Genomic DNA, 15,910 nt, shown 5'->3' with positions numbered 1-15,910 from the left:
CGTTCATTTTCAGAGCTCCTAGACCTTCCTATAAGAAGTTAGCTAAAAAGTAGCTTCGAAAAACGCTTAGGTTAAGTTTCAGAGTTGCTTCTAATGTACCAAAGCTGGACTTAGACATCATTTCACTCTCACAACATTATGGCTGGTTGGAGAGGGTCCGAACCACAAGTACTGGGTCCATGGTTCTGGCCGTATACTGGGGGGACGGGGACGACTCCCATTAACCCCTGACTATACCGGGGATACGCTTATCACAATGCCTTTCTGGTTTGTGCTGAAGCAGGGCATTCTGGCAGCCAAGTGGCTTGACCTTTATTAGTGAGCCTGGTTACCCCCTCTCGGAACCACAGACTTAGAAATCGCCAGCTCATATACAGTGCATAAAATATATTTATATATATACCCTTATACACCATTTTAATAAAAAATATCACAAAATTCTTCTAAGTCCCTCGGGAAGAGTGAAAGACGCGCACGTTCATTTTCAGAGCTCCTAGACCTTCCTATTAGAAGTTAGCTAAAAAGTAGCTTCGAAAAACGCTTAGGTTAAGTTTCAGAGTTGCTTCTAATGTACCAAAGCTGGACTTAGACATCATTTCACTCTCACAACATTATGGCTGGTTGGAGAGGGTCCGAACCACAAGTACTGGGTCCATGGTTCTGGCCGTATACTGGGGGGACGGGGACGACTCCCATTAACCCCTGACTATACCGGGGATACGCTTATCACAATGCCTTTCTGGTCTGTGCTGAAGCAGGGCATTCTGGCAGCCAAGTGGCTTGACCTTTATTAGTGAGCCTGGTTACCCCCTCTCGGAACCACAGACTTAGAAATCGCCAGCTCATATACAGTGCATAAAATATATTTATATATATACCCTTATACACCATTTTAATAAAAAATATCACAAAATTCTTCTAAGTCTCTCGGGAAGAGTGAAAGACGCGCACGTTCATTTTCAGAGCTCCGAGACCTTCCTATAAGAAGTTAGCTAAAAAGTAGCTTCGAAAAACGCTTAGGTTAAGTTTCAGAGTTGCTTCTAATGTACCAAAGCTGGACTTAGACATCATTTCACTCTCACAACATTATGGCTGGTTGGAGACAGTCCGAACCACAAGTACCGGGTCCATGGTTCTGGCCGTATACTGGGGGGACGGGGACGACTCCCATTAACCCCTGACTATACCGGGGATACGCTTATCACAATGCCTTTCTGGTTTGTGCTGAAGCAGGGCATTCTGGCAGCCAAGTGGCTTGACCTTTATTAGTGAGCCTGGTTACCCCCTCTCGGAACCACAGACTTAGAAATCGCCAGCTCATATACAGTGCATAAAATATATTTATATATATACCCTTATACACCATTTTAATAAAAAATATCACAAAATTCTTCTAAGTCCCTCGGGAAGAGTGAAAGACGCGCACGTTCATTTTCAGAGCTCCTAGACCTTCCTATTAGAAGTTAGCTAAAAAGTAGCTTCGAAAAACGCTTAGGTTAAGTTTCAGAGTTGCTTCTAATGTACCAAAGCTGGACTTAGACATCATTTCACTCTCACAACATTATGGCTGGTTGGAGAGGGTCCGAACCACAAGTACTGGGTCCATGGTTCTGGCCGTATACTGGGGGGACGGGGACGACTCCCATTAACCCCTGACTATACCGGGGATACGCTTATCACAATGCCTTTCTGGTCTGTGCTGAAGCAGGGCATTCTGGCAGCCAAGTGGCTTGACCTTTATTAGTGAGCCTGGTTACCCCCTCTCGGAACCACAGACTTAGAAATCGCCAGCTCATATACAGTGCATAAAATATATTTATATATATACCCTTATACACCATTTTAATAAAAAATATCACAAAATTCTTCTAAGTCTCTCGGGAAGAGTGAAAGACGCGCACGTTCATGTTCAGAGCTCCGAGACCTTCCTATAAGAAGTTAGCTAAAAAGTAGCTTCGAAAAACGCTTAGGTTAAGTTTCAGAGTTGCTTCTAATGTACCAAAGCTGGACTTAGACATAATTTCACTCTCACAACATTATGGCTGGTTGGAGACAGTCCGAACCACAAGTACCGGGTCCATGGTTCTGGCCGTATACTGGGGGGACGGGGACGACTCCCATTAACCCCTGACTATACCGGGGATACGCTTATCACAATGCCTTTCTGGTCTGTGCTGAAGCAGGGCATTCTGGCAGCCAAGTGGCTTGACCTTTATTAGTGAGCCTGGTTACCCCCTCTCGGAACCACAGACTTAGAAATCGCCAGCTCATATACAGTGCATAAAATATATTTATATATATACCCTTATACACCATTTTAATAAAAAATATCACAAAATTCTTCTAAGTCTCTCGGGAAGAGTGAAAGACGCGCACGTTCATTTTCAGAGCTCCGAGACCTTCCTATAAGAAGTTAGCTAAAAAGTAGCTTCGAAAAACGCTTAGGTTAAGTTTCAGAGTTGCTTCTAATGTACCAAAGCTGGACTTAGACATCATTTCACTCTCACAACATTATGGCTGGTTGGAGACAGTCCGAACCACAAGTACCGGGTCCATGGTTCTGGCCGTATACTGGGGGGACGGGGACGACTCCCATTAACCCCTGACTATACCGGGGATACGCTTATCACAATGCCTTTCTGGTTTGTGCTGAAGCAGGGCATTCTGGCAGCCAAGTGGCTTGACCTTTATTAGTGAGCCTGGTTACCCCCTCTCGGAACCACAGACTTAGAAATCGCCAGCTCATATACAGTGCATAAAATATATTTATATATATACCCTTATACACCATTTTAATAAAAAATATCACAAAATTCTTCTAAGTCCCTCGGGAAGAGTGAAAGACGCGCACGTTCATTTTCAGAGCTCCTAGACCTTCCTATTAGAAGTTAGCTAAAAAGTAGCTTCGAAAAACGCTTAGGTTAAGTTTCAGAGTTGCTTCTAATGTACCAAAGCTGGACTTAGACATCATTTCACTCTCACAACATTATGGCTGGTTGGAGAGGGTCCGAACCACAAGTACTGGGTCCATGGTTCTGGCCGTATACTGGGGGGACGGGGACGACTCCCATTAACCCCTGACTATACCGGGGATACGCTTATCACAATGCCTTTCTGGTCTGTGCTGAAGCAGGGCATTCTGGCAGCCAAGTGGCTTGACCTTTATTAGTGAGCCTGGTTACCCCCTCTCGGAACCACAGACTTAGAAATCGCCAGCTCATATACAGTGCATAAAATATATTTATATATATACCCTTATACACCATTTTAATAAAAAATATCACAAAATTCTTCTAAGTCTCTCGGGAAGAGTGAAAGACGCGCACGTTCATGTTCAGAGCTCCGAGACCTTCCTATAAGAAGTTAGCTAAAAAGTAGCTTCGAAAAACGCTTAGGTTAAGTTTCAGAGTTGCTTCTAATGTACCAAAGCTGGACTTAGACATAATTTCACTCTCACAACATTATGGCTGGTTGGAGACAGTCCGAACCACAAGTACCGGGTCCATGGTTCTGGCCGTATACTGGGGGGACGGGGACGACTCCCATTAACCCCTGACTATACCGGGGATACGCTTATCACAATGCCTTTCTGGTCTGTGCTGAAGCAGGGCATTCTGGCAGCCAAGTGGCTTGACCTTTATTAGTGAGCCTGGTTACCCCCTCTCGGAACCACAGACTTAGAAATCGCCAGCTCATATACAGTGCATAAAATATATTTATATATATACCCTTATACACCATTTTAATAAAAAATATCACAAAATTCTTCTAAGTCTCTCTGGAAGAGTGAAAGACGCGCACGTTCATTTTCAGAGCTCCTAGACCTTCCTATAAGAAGTTAGCTAAAAAGTAGCTTCGAAAAACGCTTAGGTTAAGTTTCAGAGTTGCTTCTAATGTACCAAAGCTGGACTTAGACATAATTTCACTCTCACAACATTATGGCTGGTTGGAGACAGTCCGAACCACAAGTACCGGGTCCATGGTTCTGGCCGTATACTGGGGGGACGGGGACGACTCCCATTAACCCCTGACTATACCGGGGATACGCTTATCACAATGCCTTTCTGGTCTGTGCTGAAGCAGGGCATTCTGGCAGCCAAGTGGCTTGACCTTTATTAGTGAGCCTGGTTACCCCCTCTCGGAACCACAGACTTAGAAATCGCCAGCTCATATACAGTGCATAAAATATATTTATATATATACCCTTATACACCATTTTAATAAAAAATATCACAAAATTCTTCTAAGTCCCTCGGGAAGAGTGAAAGACGCGCACGTTCATTTTCAGAGCTCCTAGACCTTCCTATTAGAAGTTAGCCAAAAAGTAGCTTCGAAAAACGCTTAGGTTAAGTTTCAGAGTTGCTTCTAATGTACCAAAGCTGGACTTAGACATAATGTCACTCTCACAACATTATGGCTGGTTGGAGACAGTCCGCACCACAAGTACCGGGTCCATGGTTCTGGCCGTATACTGGGGGGACGGGGACGACTCCCATTAACCCCTGACTATACCGGGGATACGCTTATCACAATGCCTTTCTGGTCTGTGCTGAAGCAGGGCATTCTGGCAGCCAAGTGGCTTGACCTTTATTAGTGAGCCTGGTTACCCCCTCTCGGAACCACAGACTTAGAAATCGCCAGCTCATATACAGTGCATAAAATATATTTATATATATACCCTTATACACCATTTTAATAAAAAATATCACAAAATTCTTCTAAGTCCCTCGGAAAGAGTGAAAGATGCGCACGTTCATTTTCAGAGCTCCTAGACCTTCCTATAAGAAGTTAGCCAAAAAGTATCTTCGAAAAACGCTTAGGTTAAGTTTCAGAGTTGCTTCTAATGTACCAAAGCTGGACTTAGACATAATTTCACTCTCACAACATTATGGCTGGTTGGAGACAGTCCGAACCACAAGTACCGGGTCCATGGTTCTGGCCGTATACTGGGGGGACGGGGACGACTCCCATTAACCCCTGACTATACCGGGGATACGCTTATCACAATGCCTTTCTGGTCTGTGCTGAAGCAGGGCATTCTAGCAGGCAAGTGGCTTGACCTTTATTAGTGAGCCTGGTTACCCCCTCTGGAACCACAGACTTAGAAATCGCCAGCTCATATACAGTGCATAAAATATATTTATATATATACCCTTATACACCATTTTAATAAAAAATATCACAAAATTCTTCTAAGTCCCTCGGGAAGAGTGAAAGACGCGCACGTTCATTTTCAGAGCTCCTAGACCTTCCTATAAGAAGTTAGCCAAAAAGTAGCTTCGAAAAACGCTTAGGTTAAGTTTCAGAGTTGCTTCTAATGTACCAAAGCTGGACTTAGACATAATGTCACTCTCACAACATTATGGCTGGTTGGAGACAGTCCGAACCACAAGTACCGGGTCCATGGTTCTGGCCGTATACTGGGGGGACGGGGACGACTCCCATTAACCCCTGACTATACCGGGGATACGCTTATCACAATGCCTTTCTGGTCTGTGCTGAAGCAGGGCATTCTGGCAGCCAAGTGGCTTGACCTTTATTAGTGAGCCTGGTTACCCCCTCTCGGAACCACAGACTTAGAAATCGCCAGCTCATATACAGTGCATAAAATATATTTATATATATACCCTTATACACCATTTTAATAAAAAATATCACAAAATTCTTCTAAGTCTCTCGGGAAGAGTTAAAGACGCGCACGTTCATTTTCAGAGCTCCTAGACCTTCCTATAAGAAGTTAGCTAAAAAGTAGCTTCGAAAAACGCTTAGGTTAAGTTTCAGAGTTGCTTCTAATGTACCAAAGCTGGACTTAGACATAATTTCACTCTCACAACATTATGGCTGGTTGGAGACAGTCCGAACCACAAGTACCGGGTCCATGGTTCTGGCCGTATACTGGGGGGACGGGGACGACTCCCATTAACCCCTGACTATACCGGGGATACGCTTATCACAATGCCTTTCTGGTCTGTGCTGAAGCAGGGCATTCTGGCAGCCAAGTGGCTTGACCTTTATTAGTGAGCCTGGTTACCCCCTCTCGGAACCACAGACTTAGAAATCGCCAGCTCATATACAGTGCATAAAATATATTTATATATATACCCTTATACACCATTTTAATAAAAAATATCACAAAATTCTTCTAAGTCCCTCGGGAAGAGTGAAAGACGCGCACGTTCATTTTCAGAGCTCCTAGACCTTCCTATTAGAAGTTAGCCAAAAAGTAGCTTCGAAAAACGCTTAGGTTAAGTTTCAGAGTTGCTTCTAATGTACCAAAGCTGGACTTAGACATAATGTCACTCTCACAACATTATGGCTGGTTGGAGACAGTCCGCACCACAAGTACCGGGTCCATGGTTCTGGCCGTATACTGGGGGGACGGGGACGACTCCCATTAACCCCTGACTATACCGGGGATACGCTTATCACAATGCCTTTCTGGTCTGTGCTGAAGCAGGGCATTCTGGCAGCCAAGTGGCTTGACCTTTATTAGTGAGCCTGGTTACCCCCTCTCGGAACCACAGACTTAGAAATCGCCAGCTCATATACAGTGCATAAAATATATTTATATATATACAGTACCCTTATACACCATTTTAATAAAAAATATCACAAAATTCTTCTAAGTCCCTCGGAAAGAGTGAAAGATGCGCACGTTCATTTTCAGAGCTCCTAGACCTTCCTATAAGAAGTTAGCCAAAAAGTATCTTCGAAAAACGCTTAGGTTAAGTTTCAGAGTTGCTTCTAATGTACCAAAGCTGGACTTAGACATAATTTCACTCTCACAACATTATGGCTGGTTGGAGACAGTCCGAACCACAAGTACCGGGTCCATGGTTCTGGCCGTATACTGGGGGGACGGGGACGACTCCCATTAACCCCTGACTATACCGGGGATACGCTTATCACAATGCCTTTCTGGTCTGTGCTGAAGCAGGGCATTCTAGCAGGCAAGTGGCTTGACCTTTATTAGTGAGCCTGGTTACCCCCTCTGGAACCACAGACTTAGAAATCGCCAGCTCATATACAGTGCATAAAATATATTTATATATATACCCTTATACACCATTTTAATAAAAAATATCACAAAATTCTTCTAAGTCCCTCGGGAAGAGTGAAAGACGCGCACGTTCATTTTCAGAGCTCCTAGACCTTCCTATAAGAAGTTAGCCAAAAAGTAGCTTCGAAAAACGCTTAGGTTAAGTTTCAGAGTTGCTTCTAATGTACCAAAGCTGGACTTAGACATAATGTCACTCTCACAACATTATGGCTGGTTGGAGACAGTCCGAACCACAAGTACCGGGTCCATGGTTCTGGCCGTATACTGGGGGGACGGGGACGACTCCCATTAACCCCTGACTATACCGGGGATACGCTTATCACAATGCCTTTCTGGTCTGTGCTGAAGCAGGGCATTCTGGCAGCCAAGTGGCTTGACCTTTATTAGTGAGCCTGGTTACCCCCTCTCGGAACCACAGACTTAGAAATCGCCAGCTCATATACAGTGCATAAAATATATTTATATATATACCCTTATACACCATTTTAATAAAAAATATCACAAAATTCTTCTAAGTCTCTCGGGAAGAGTTAAAGACGCGCACGTTCATTTTCAGAGCTCCTAGACCTTCCTATAAGAAGTTAGCTAAAAAGTAGCTTCGAAAAACGCTTAGGTTAAGTTTCAGAGTTGCTTCTAATGTACCAAAGCTGGACTTAGACATAATTTCACTCTCACAACATTATGGCTGGTTGGAGAGGGTCCGAACCACAAGTACCGGGTCCATGGTTCTGGCCGTATACTGGGGGGACGGGGACGACTCCCATTAACCCCTGACTATACCGGGGATACGCTTATCACAATGCCTTTCTGGTCTGTGCTGAAGCAGGGCATTCTGGCAGCCAAGTGGCTTGACCTTTATTAGTGAGCCTGGTTACCCCCTCTCGGAACCACAGACTTAGAAATCGCCAGCTCATATACAGTGCATAAAATATATTTATATATATACCCTTATACACCATTTTAATAAAAAAATATCACAAAATTCTTCTAAGTCTCTCGGGAAGAGTGAAAGACGCGCACGTTCATTTTCAGAGCTCCTAGACCTTCCTATAAGAAGTTAGCCAAAAAGTAGCTTCGAAAAACGCTTAGGTTAAGTTTCAGAGTTGCTTCTAATGTACCAAAGCTGGACTTAGACATAATTTCACTCTCACAACATTATGGCTGGTTGGAGACAGTCCGAACCACAAGTACCGGGTCCATGGTTCTGGCCGTATACTGGGGGGACGGGGACGACTCCCATTAACCCCTGACTATACCGGGGATACGCTTATCACAATGCCTTTCTGGTCTGTGCTGAAGCAGGGCATTCTGGCAGCCAAGTGGCTTGACCTTTATTAGTGAGCCTGGTTACCCCCTCTCGGAACCACAGACTTAGAAATCGCCAGCTCATATACAGTGCATAAAATATATTTATATATATACCCTTATACACCATTTTAATAAAAAATATCACAAAATTCTTCTAAGTCTCTCTGGAAGAGTGAAAGACGCGCACGTTCATTTTCAGAGCTCCTAGACCTTCCTATAAGAAGTTAGCTAAAAAGTAGCTTCGAAAAACGCTTAGGTTAAGTTTCAGAGTTGCTTCTAATGTACCAAAGCTGGACTTAGACATAATTTCACTCTCACAACATTATGGCTGGTTGGAGAGGGTCCGAACCACAAGTACCGGGTCCATGGTTCTGGCCGTATACTGGGGGGACGGGGACGACTCCCATTAACCCCTGACTATACCGGGGATACGCTTATCACAATGCCTTTCTGGTCTGTGCTGAAGCAGGGCATTCTGGCAGCCAAGTGGCTTGACCTTTATTAGTGAGCCTGGTTACCCCCTCTCGGAACCACAGACTTAGAAATCGCCAGCTCATATACAGTGCATAAAATATATTTATATATATACCCTTATACACCATTTTAATAAAAAAATATCACAAAATTCTTCTAAGTCTCTCGGGAAGAGTGAAAGACGCGCACGTTCATTTTCAGAGCTCCTAGACCTTCCTATAAGAAGTTAGCCAAAAAGTAGCTTCGAAAAACGCTTAGGTTAAGTTTCAGAGTTGCTTCTAATGTACCAAAGCTGGACTTAGACATAATTTCACTCTCACAACATTATGGCTGGTTGGAGACAGTCCGAACCACAAGTACCGGGTCCATGGTTCTGGCCGTATACTGGGGGGACGGGGACGACTCCCATTAACCCCTGACTATACCGGGGATACGCTTATCACAATGCCTTTCTGGTCTGTGCTGAAGCAGGGCATTCTGGCAGCCAAGTGGCTTGACCTTTATTAGTGAGCCTGGTTACCCCCTCTCGGAACCACAGACTTAGAAATCGCCAGCTCATATACAGTGCATAAAATATATTTATATATATACCCTTATACACCATTTTAATAAAAAATATCACAAAATTCTTCTAAGTCTCTCGGGAAGAGTGAAAGACGCGCACGTTCATTTTCAGATCTCCGAGACCTTCCTATAAGAAGTTAGCCAAAAAGTAGCTTCGAAAAACGCTTAGGTTAAGTTTCAGAGTTGCTTCTAATGTACCAAAGCTGGACTTAGACATAATGTCACTCTCACAACATTATGGCTGGTTGGAGACAGTCCGCACCACAAGTACCGGGTCCATGGTTCTGGCCGTATACTGGGGGGACGGGGACGACTCCCATTAACCCCTGACTATACCGGGGATACGCTTATCACAATGCCTTTCTGGTCTGTGCTGAAGCAGGGCATTCTGGCAGCCAAGTGGCTTGACCTTTATTAGTGAGCCTGGTTACCCCCTCTCGGAACCACAGACTTAGAAATCGCCAGCTCATATACAGTGCATAAAATATATTTATATATATACCCTTATACACCATTTTAATAAAAAATATCACAAAATTCTTCTAAGTCTCTCGGGAAGAGTGAAAGACGCGCACGTTCATTTTCAGAGCTCCTAGACCTTCCCATAAGAAGTTAGCTAAAAAGTAGCTTCGAAAAACGCTTAGGTTAAGTTTCAGAGTTGCTTCTAATGTACCAAAACTGGACTTAGACATCATTTCACTCTCACAACATTATGGCTGGTTGGAGAGGGTCCGAACCACAAGTACTGGGTCCATGGTTCTGGCCGTATACTGGGGGGACGGGGACGACTCCCATTAACCCCTGACTATACCGGGGATACGCTTATCACAATGCCTTTCTGGTCTGTGCTGAAGCAGGGCATTCTGGCAGCCAAGTGGCTTGACCTTTATTAGTGAGCCTGGTTACCCCCTCTCGGAACCACAGACTTAGAAATCGCCAGCTCATATACAGTGCATAAAATATATTTATATATATACCCTTATACACCATTTTAATAAAAAATATCACAAAATTCTTCTAAGTCTCTCGGGAAGAGTGAAAGACGCGCACGTTCATTTTCAGAGCTCCGAGACCTTCCTATAAGAAGTTAGCTAAAAAGTAGCTTCGAAAAACGCTTAGGTTAAGTTTCAGAGTTGCTTCTAATGTACCAAAGCTGGACTTAGACATAATTTCACTCTCAACATTATGGCTGGTTGGAGACAGTCCGAACCACAAGTACCGGGTCCATGGTTCTGGCCGTATACTGGGGGGACGGGGACGACTCCCATTAACCCTTGACTATACCGGGGATACGCTTATCACAATGCCTTTCTGGTCTGTGCTGAAGCAGGGCATTCTGGCAGCCAAGTGGCTTGACCTTTATTAGTGAGCCTGGTTACCCCCTCTCGGAATCACAGACTTAGAAATCGCCAGCTCATATACAGTGCATAAAATATATTTATATATATACCCTTATACACCATTTTAATAAAAAATATCACAAAATTCTTCTAAGTCCCTCGGGAAGAGTGAAAGACGCGCACGTTCATTTTCAGAGCTCCTAGACCTTCCTATTAGAAGTTAGCTAAAAAGTAGCTTCGAAAAACGCTTAGGTTAAGTTTCAGAGTTGCTTCTAATGTACCAAAGCTGGACTTAGACATCATTTCACTCTCACAACATTATGGCTGGTTGGAGACAGTCCGAACCACAAGTACCGGGTCCATGGTTCTGGCCGTATACTGGGGGGACGGGGACGACTCCCATTAACCCCTGACTATACCGGGGATACGCTTATCACAATGCCTTTCTGGTTTGTGCTGAAGCAGGGCATTCTGGCAGCCAAGTGGCTTGACCTTTATTAGTGAGCCTGGTTACCCCCTCTCGGAATCACAGACTTAGAAATCGCCAGCTCATATACAGTGCATAAAATATATTTATATATATACCCTTATACACCATTTTAATAAAAAATATCACAAAATTCTTCTAAGTCCCTCGGGAAGAGTGAAAGACGCGCACGTTCATTTTCAGAGCTCCTAGACCTTCCTATTAGAAGTTAGCTAAAAAGTAGCTTCGAAAAACGCTTAGGTTAAGTTTCAGAGTTGCTTCTAATGTACCAAAGCTGGACTTAGACATCATTTCACTCTCACAACATTATGGCTGGTTGGAGAGGGTCCGAACCACAAGTACTGGGTCCATGGTTCTGGCCGTATACTGGGGGGACGGGGACGACTCCCATTAACCCCTGACTATACCGGGGATACGCTTATCACAATGCCTTTCTGGTCTGTGCTGAAGCAGGGCATTCTGGCAGCCAAGTGGCTTGACCTTTATTAGTGAGCCTGGTTACCCCCTCTCGGAACCACAGACTTAGAAATCGCCAGCTCATATACAGTGCATAAAATATATTTATATATATACCCTTATACACCATTTTAATAAAAAATATCACAAAATTCTTCTAAGTCTCTCGGGAAGAGTGAAAGACGCGCACGTTCATTTTCAGAGCTCCGAGACCTTCCTATAAGAAGTTAGCTAAAAAGTAGCTTCGAAAAACGCTTAGGTTAAGTTTCAGAGTTGCTTCTAATGTACCAAAGCTGGACTTAGACATAATTTCACTCTCACAACATTATGGCTGGTTGGAGACAGTCCGAACCACAAGTACCGGGTCCATGGTTCTGGCCGTATACTGGGGGGACGGGGACGACTCCCATTAACCCCTGACTATACCGGGGATACGCTTATCACAATGCCTTTCTGGTTTGTGCTGAAGCAGGGCATTCTGGCAGCCAAGTGGCTTGACCTTTATTAGTGAGCCTGGTTACCCCCTCTCGGAACCACAGACTTAGAAATCGCCAGCTCATATACAGTGCATAAAATATATTTATATATATACCCTTATACACCATTTTAATAAAAAATATCACAAAATTCTTCTAAGTCTCTCTGGAAGAGTGAAAGACGCGCACGTTCATTTTCAGAGCTCCTAGACCTTCCTATAAGAAGTTAGCTAAAAAGTAGCTTCGAAAAACGCTTAGGTTAAGTTTCAGAGTTGCTTCTAATGTACCAAAGCTGGACTTAGACATAATTTCACTCTCACAACATTATGGCTGGTTGGAGACAGTCCGAACCACAAGTACCGGGTCCATGGTTCTGGCCGTATACTGGGGGGACGGGGACGACTCCCATTAACCCCTGACTATACCGGGGATACGCTTATCACAATGCCTTTCTGGTCTGTGCTGAAGCAGGGCATTCTGGCAGCCAAGTGGCTTGACCTTTATTAGTGAGCCTGGTTACCCCCTCTCGGAACCACAGACTTAGAAATCGCCAGCTCATATACAGTGCATAAAATATATTTATATATATACCCTTATACACCATTTTAATAAAAAATATCACAAAATTCTTCTAAGTCTCTCTGGAAGAGTGAAAGACGCGCACGTTCATTTTCAGAGCTCCTAGACCTTCCTATAAGAAGTTAGCTAAAAAGTAGCTTCGAAAAACGCTTAGGTTAAGTTTCAGAGTTGCTTCTAATGTACCAAAGCTGGACTTAGACATAATTTCACTCTCACAACATTATGGCTGGTTGGAGACAGTCCGAACCACAAGTACCGGGTCCATGGTTCTGGCCGTATACTGGGGGGACGGGGACGACTCCCATTAACCCCTGACTATACCGGGGATACGCTTATCACAATGCCTTTCTGGTTTGTGCTGAAGCAGGGCATTCTGGCAGCCAAGTGGCTTGACCTTTATTAGTGAGCCTGGTTACCCCCTCTCGGAACCACAGACTTAGAAATCGCCAGCTCATATACAGTGCATAAAATATATTTATATATATACCCTTATACACCATTTTAATAAAAAATATCACAAAATTCTTCTAAGTCTCTCTGGAAGAGTGAAAGACGCGCACGTTCATTTTCAGAGCTCCTAGACCTTCCTATAAGAAGTTAGCTAAAAAGTAGCTTCGAAAAACGCTTAGGTTAAGTTTCAGAGTTGCTTCTAATGTACCAAAGCTGGACTTAGACATAATTTCACTCTCACAACATTATGGCTGGTTGGAGACAGTCCGAACCACAAGTACCGGGTCCATGGTTCTGGCCGTATACTGGGGGGACGGGGACGACTCCCATTAACCCCTGACTATACCGGGGATACGCTTATCACAATGCCTTTCTGGTCTGTGCTGAAGCAGGGCATTCTGGCAGCCAAGTGGCTTGACCTTTATTAGTGAGCCTGGTTACCCCCTCTCGGAACCACAGATCTAGAAATCGCCAGCTCATATACAGTGCATAAAATATATTTATATATATACCCTTATACACCATTTTAATAAAAAATATCACAAAATTCTTCTAAGTCTCTCTGGAAGAGTGAAAGACGCGCACGTTCATTTTCAGAGCTCCTAGACCTTCCTATAAGAAGTTAGCTAAAAAGTAGCTTCGAAAAACGCTTAGGTTAAGTTTCAGAGTTGCTTCTAATGTACCAAAGCTGGACTTAGACATAATTTCACTCTCACAACATTATGGCTGGTTGGAGACAGTCCGAACAACAAGTACCGGGTCCATGGTTCTGGCCGTATACTGGGGGGACGGGGACGACTCCCATTAACCCCTGACTATACCGGGGATACGCTTATCACAATGCCTTTCTGGTCTGTGCTGAAGCAGGGCATTCTGGCAGCCAAGTGGCTTGACCTTTATTAGTGAGCCTGGTTACCCCCTCTCGGAACCACAGACTTAGAAATCGCCAGCTCATATACAGTGCATAAAATATATTTATATATATACCCTTATACACCATTTTAATAAAAAATATCACAAAATTCTTCTAAGTCCCTCGGAAAGAGTGAAAGACGCGCACGTTCATTTTCAGAGCTCCTAGACCTTCCTATAAGAAGTTAGCCAAAAAGTAGCTTCGAAAAACGCTTAGGTTAAGTTTCAGAGTTGCTTCTAATGTACCAAAGCTGGACTTAGACATAATGTCACTCTCACAACATTATGGCTGGTTGGAGACAGTCCGAACCACAAGTACCGGGTCCATGGTTCTGGCCGTATACTGGGGGGACGGGGACGACTCCCATTAACCCCTGACTATACCGGGGATACGCTTATCACAATGCCTTTCTGGTCTGTGCTGAAGCAGGGCATTCTGGCAGCCAAGTGGCTTGACCTTTATTAGTGAGCCTGGTTACCCCCTCTCGGAACCACAGACTTAGAAATCGCCAGCTCATATACAGTGCATAAAATATATTTATATATATACCCTTATACACCATTTTAATAAAAAATATCACAAAATTCTTCTAAGTCTCTCGGGAAGAGTGAAAGACGCGCACGTTCATTTTCAGAGCTCCTAGACCTTCCTATAAGAAGTTAGCCAAAAAGTAGCTTCGAAAAACGCTTAGGTTAAGTTTCAGAGTTGCTTCTAATGTACCAAAGCTGGACTTAGACATAATTTCACTCTCACAACATTATGGCTGGTTGGAGACAGTCCGAACCACAAGTACCGGGTCCATGGTTCTGGCCGTATACTGGGGGGACGGGGACGACTCCCATTAACCCCTGACTATACCGGGGATACGCTTATCACAATGCCTTTCTGGTCTGTGCTGAAGCAGGGCATTCTGGCAGCCAAGTGGCTTGACCTTTATTAGTGAGCCTGGTTACCGCCTCTCGGAACCACAGACTTAGAAATCGCCAGCTCATATACAGTGCATAAAATATATTTATATATATACCCTTATACACCATTTTAATAAAAAATATCACAAAATTCTTCTAAGTCTCTCTGGAAGAGTGAAAGACGCGCACGTTCATTTTCAGAGCTCCTAGACCTTCCTATAAGAAGTTAGCTAAAAAGTAGCTTCGAAAAACGCTTAGGTTAAGTTTCAGAGTTGCTTCTAATGTACCAAAGCTGGACTTAGACATAATTTCACTCTCACAACATTATGGCTGGTTGGAGAGGGTCCGAACCACAAGTACCGGGTCCATGGTTCTGGCCGTATACTGGGGGGACGGGGACGACTCCCATTAACCCCTGACTATACCGGGGATACGCTTATCACAATGCCTTTCTGGTCTGTGCTGAAGCAGGGCATTCTGGCAGCCAAGTGGCTTGACCTTTATTAGTGAGCCTGGTTACCCCCTCTCGGAACCACAGACTTAGAAATCGCCAGCTCATATACAGTGCATAAAATATATTTATATATATATACCCTTATACACCATTATAATAAAAAATATCACAAAATTCTTCTAAGTCTCTCGGGAAGAGTGAAAGACGCGCACGTTCATTTTCAGATCCCTGAGACCTTCCTATAAGAAGTTAGCCAAAAAGTAGCTTCGAAAAACGCTTAGGTTAAGTTTCAGAGTTGCTTCTAATGTACCAAAGCTGGACTTAGACATAATGTCACTCTCACAACATTATGGCTGGTTGGAGACAGTCCGCACCACAAGTACCGGGTCCATGGTTCTGGCCGTATACTGGGGGGACGGGGACGACTCCCATTAACCCCTG

Source organism: Ascaphus truei, chromosome 21, assembly GCF_040206685.1.
Source record: "Ascaphus truei isolate aAscTru1 chromosome 21, aAscTru1.hap1, whole genome shotgun sequence".
Classification (NCBI taxonomy): domain Eukaryota; kingdom Metazoa; phylum Chordata; class Amphibia; order Anura; family Ascaphidae; genus Ascaphus; species Ascaphus truei.
The sequence above is the reverse complement of the archived record's forward strand: the minus strand, read 5'-3'. Positions refer to the sequence as shown.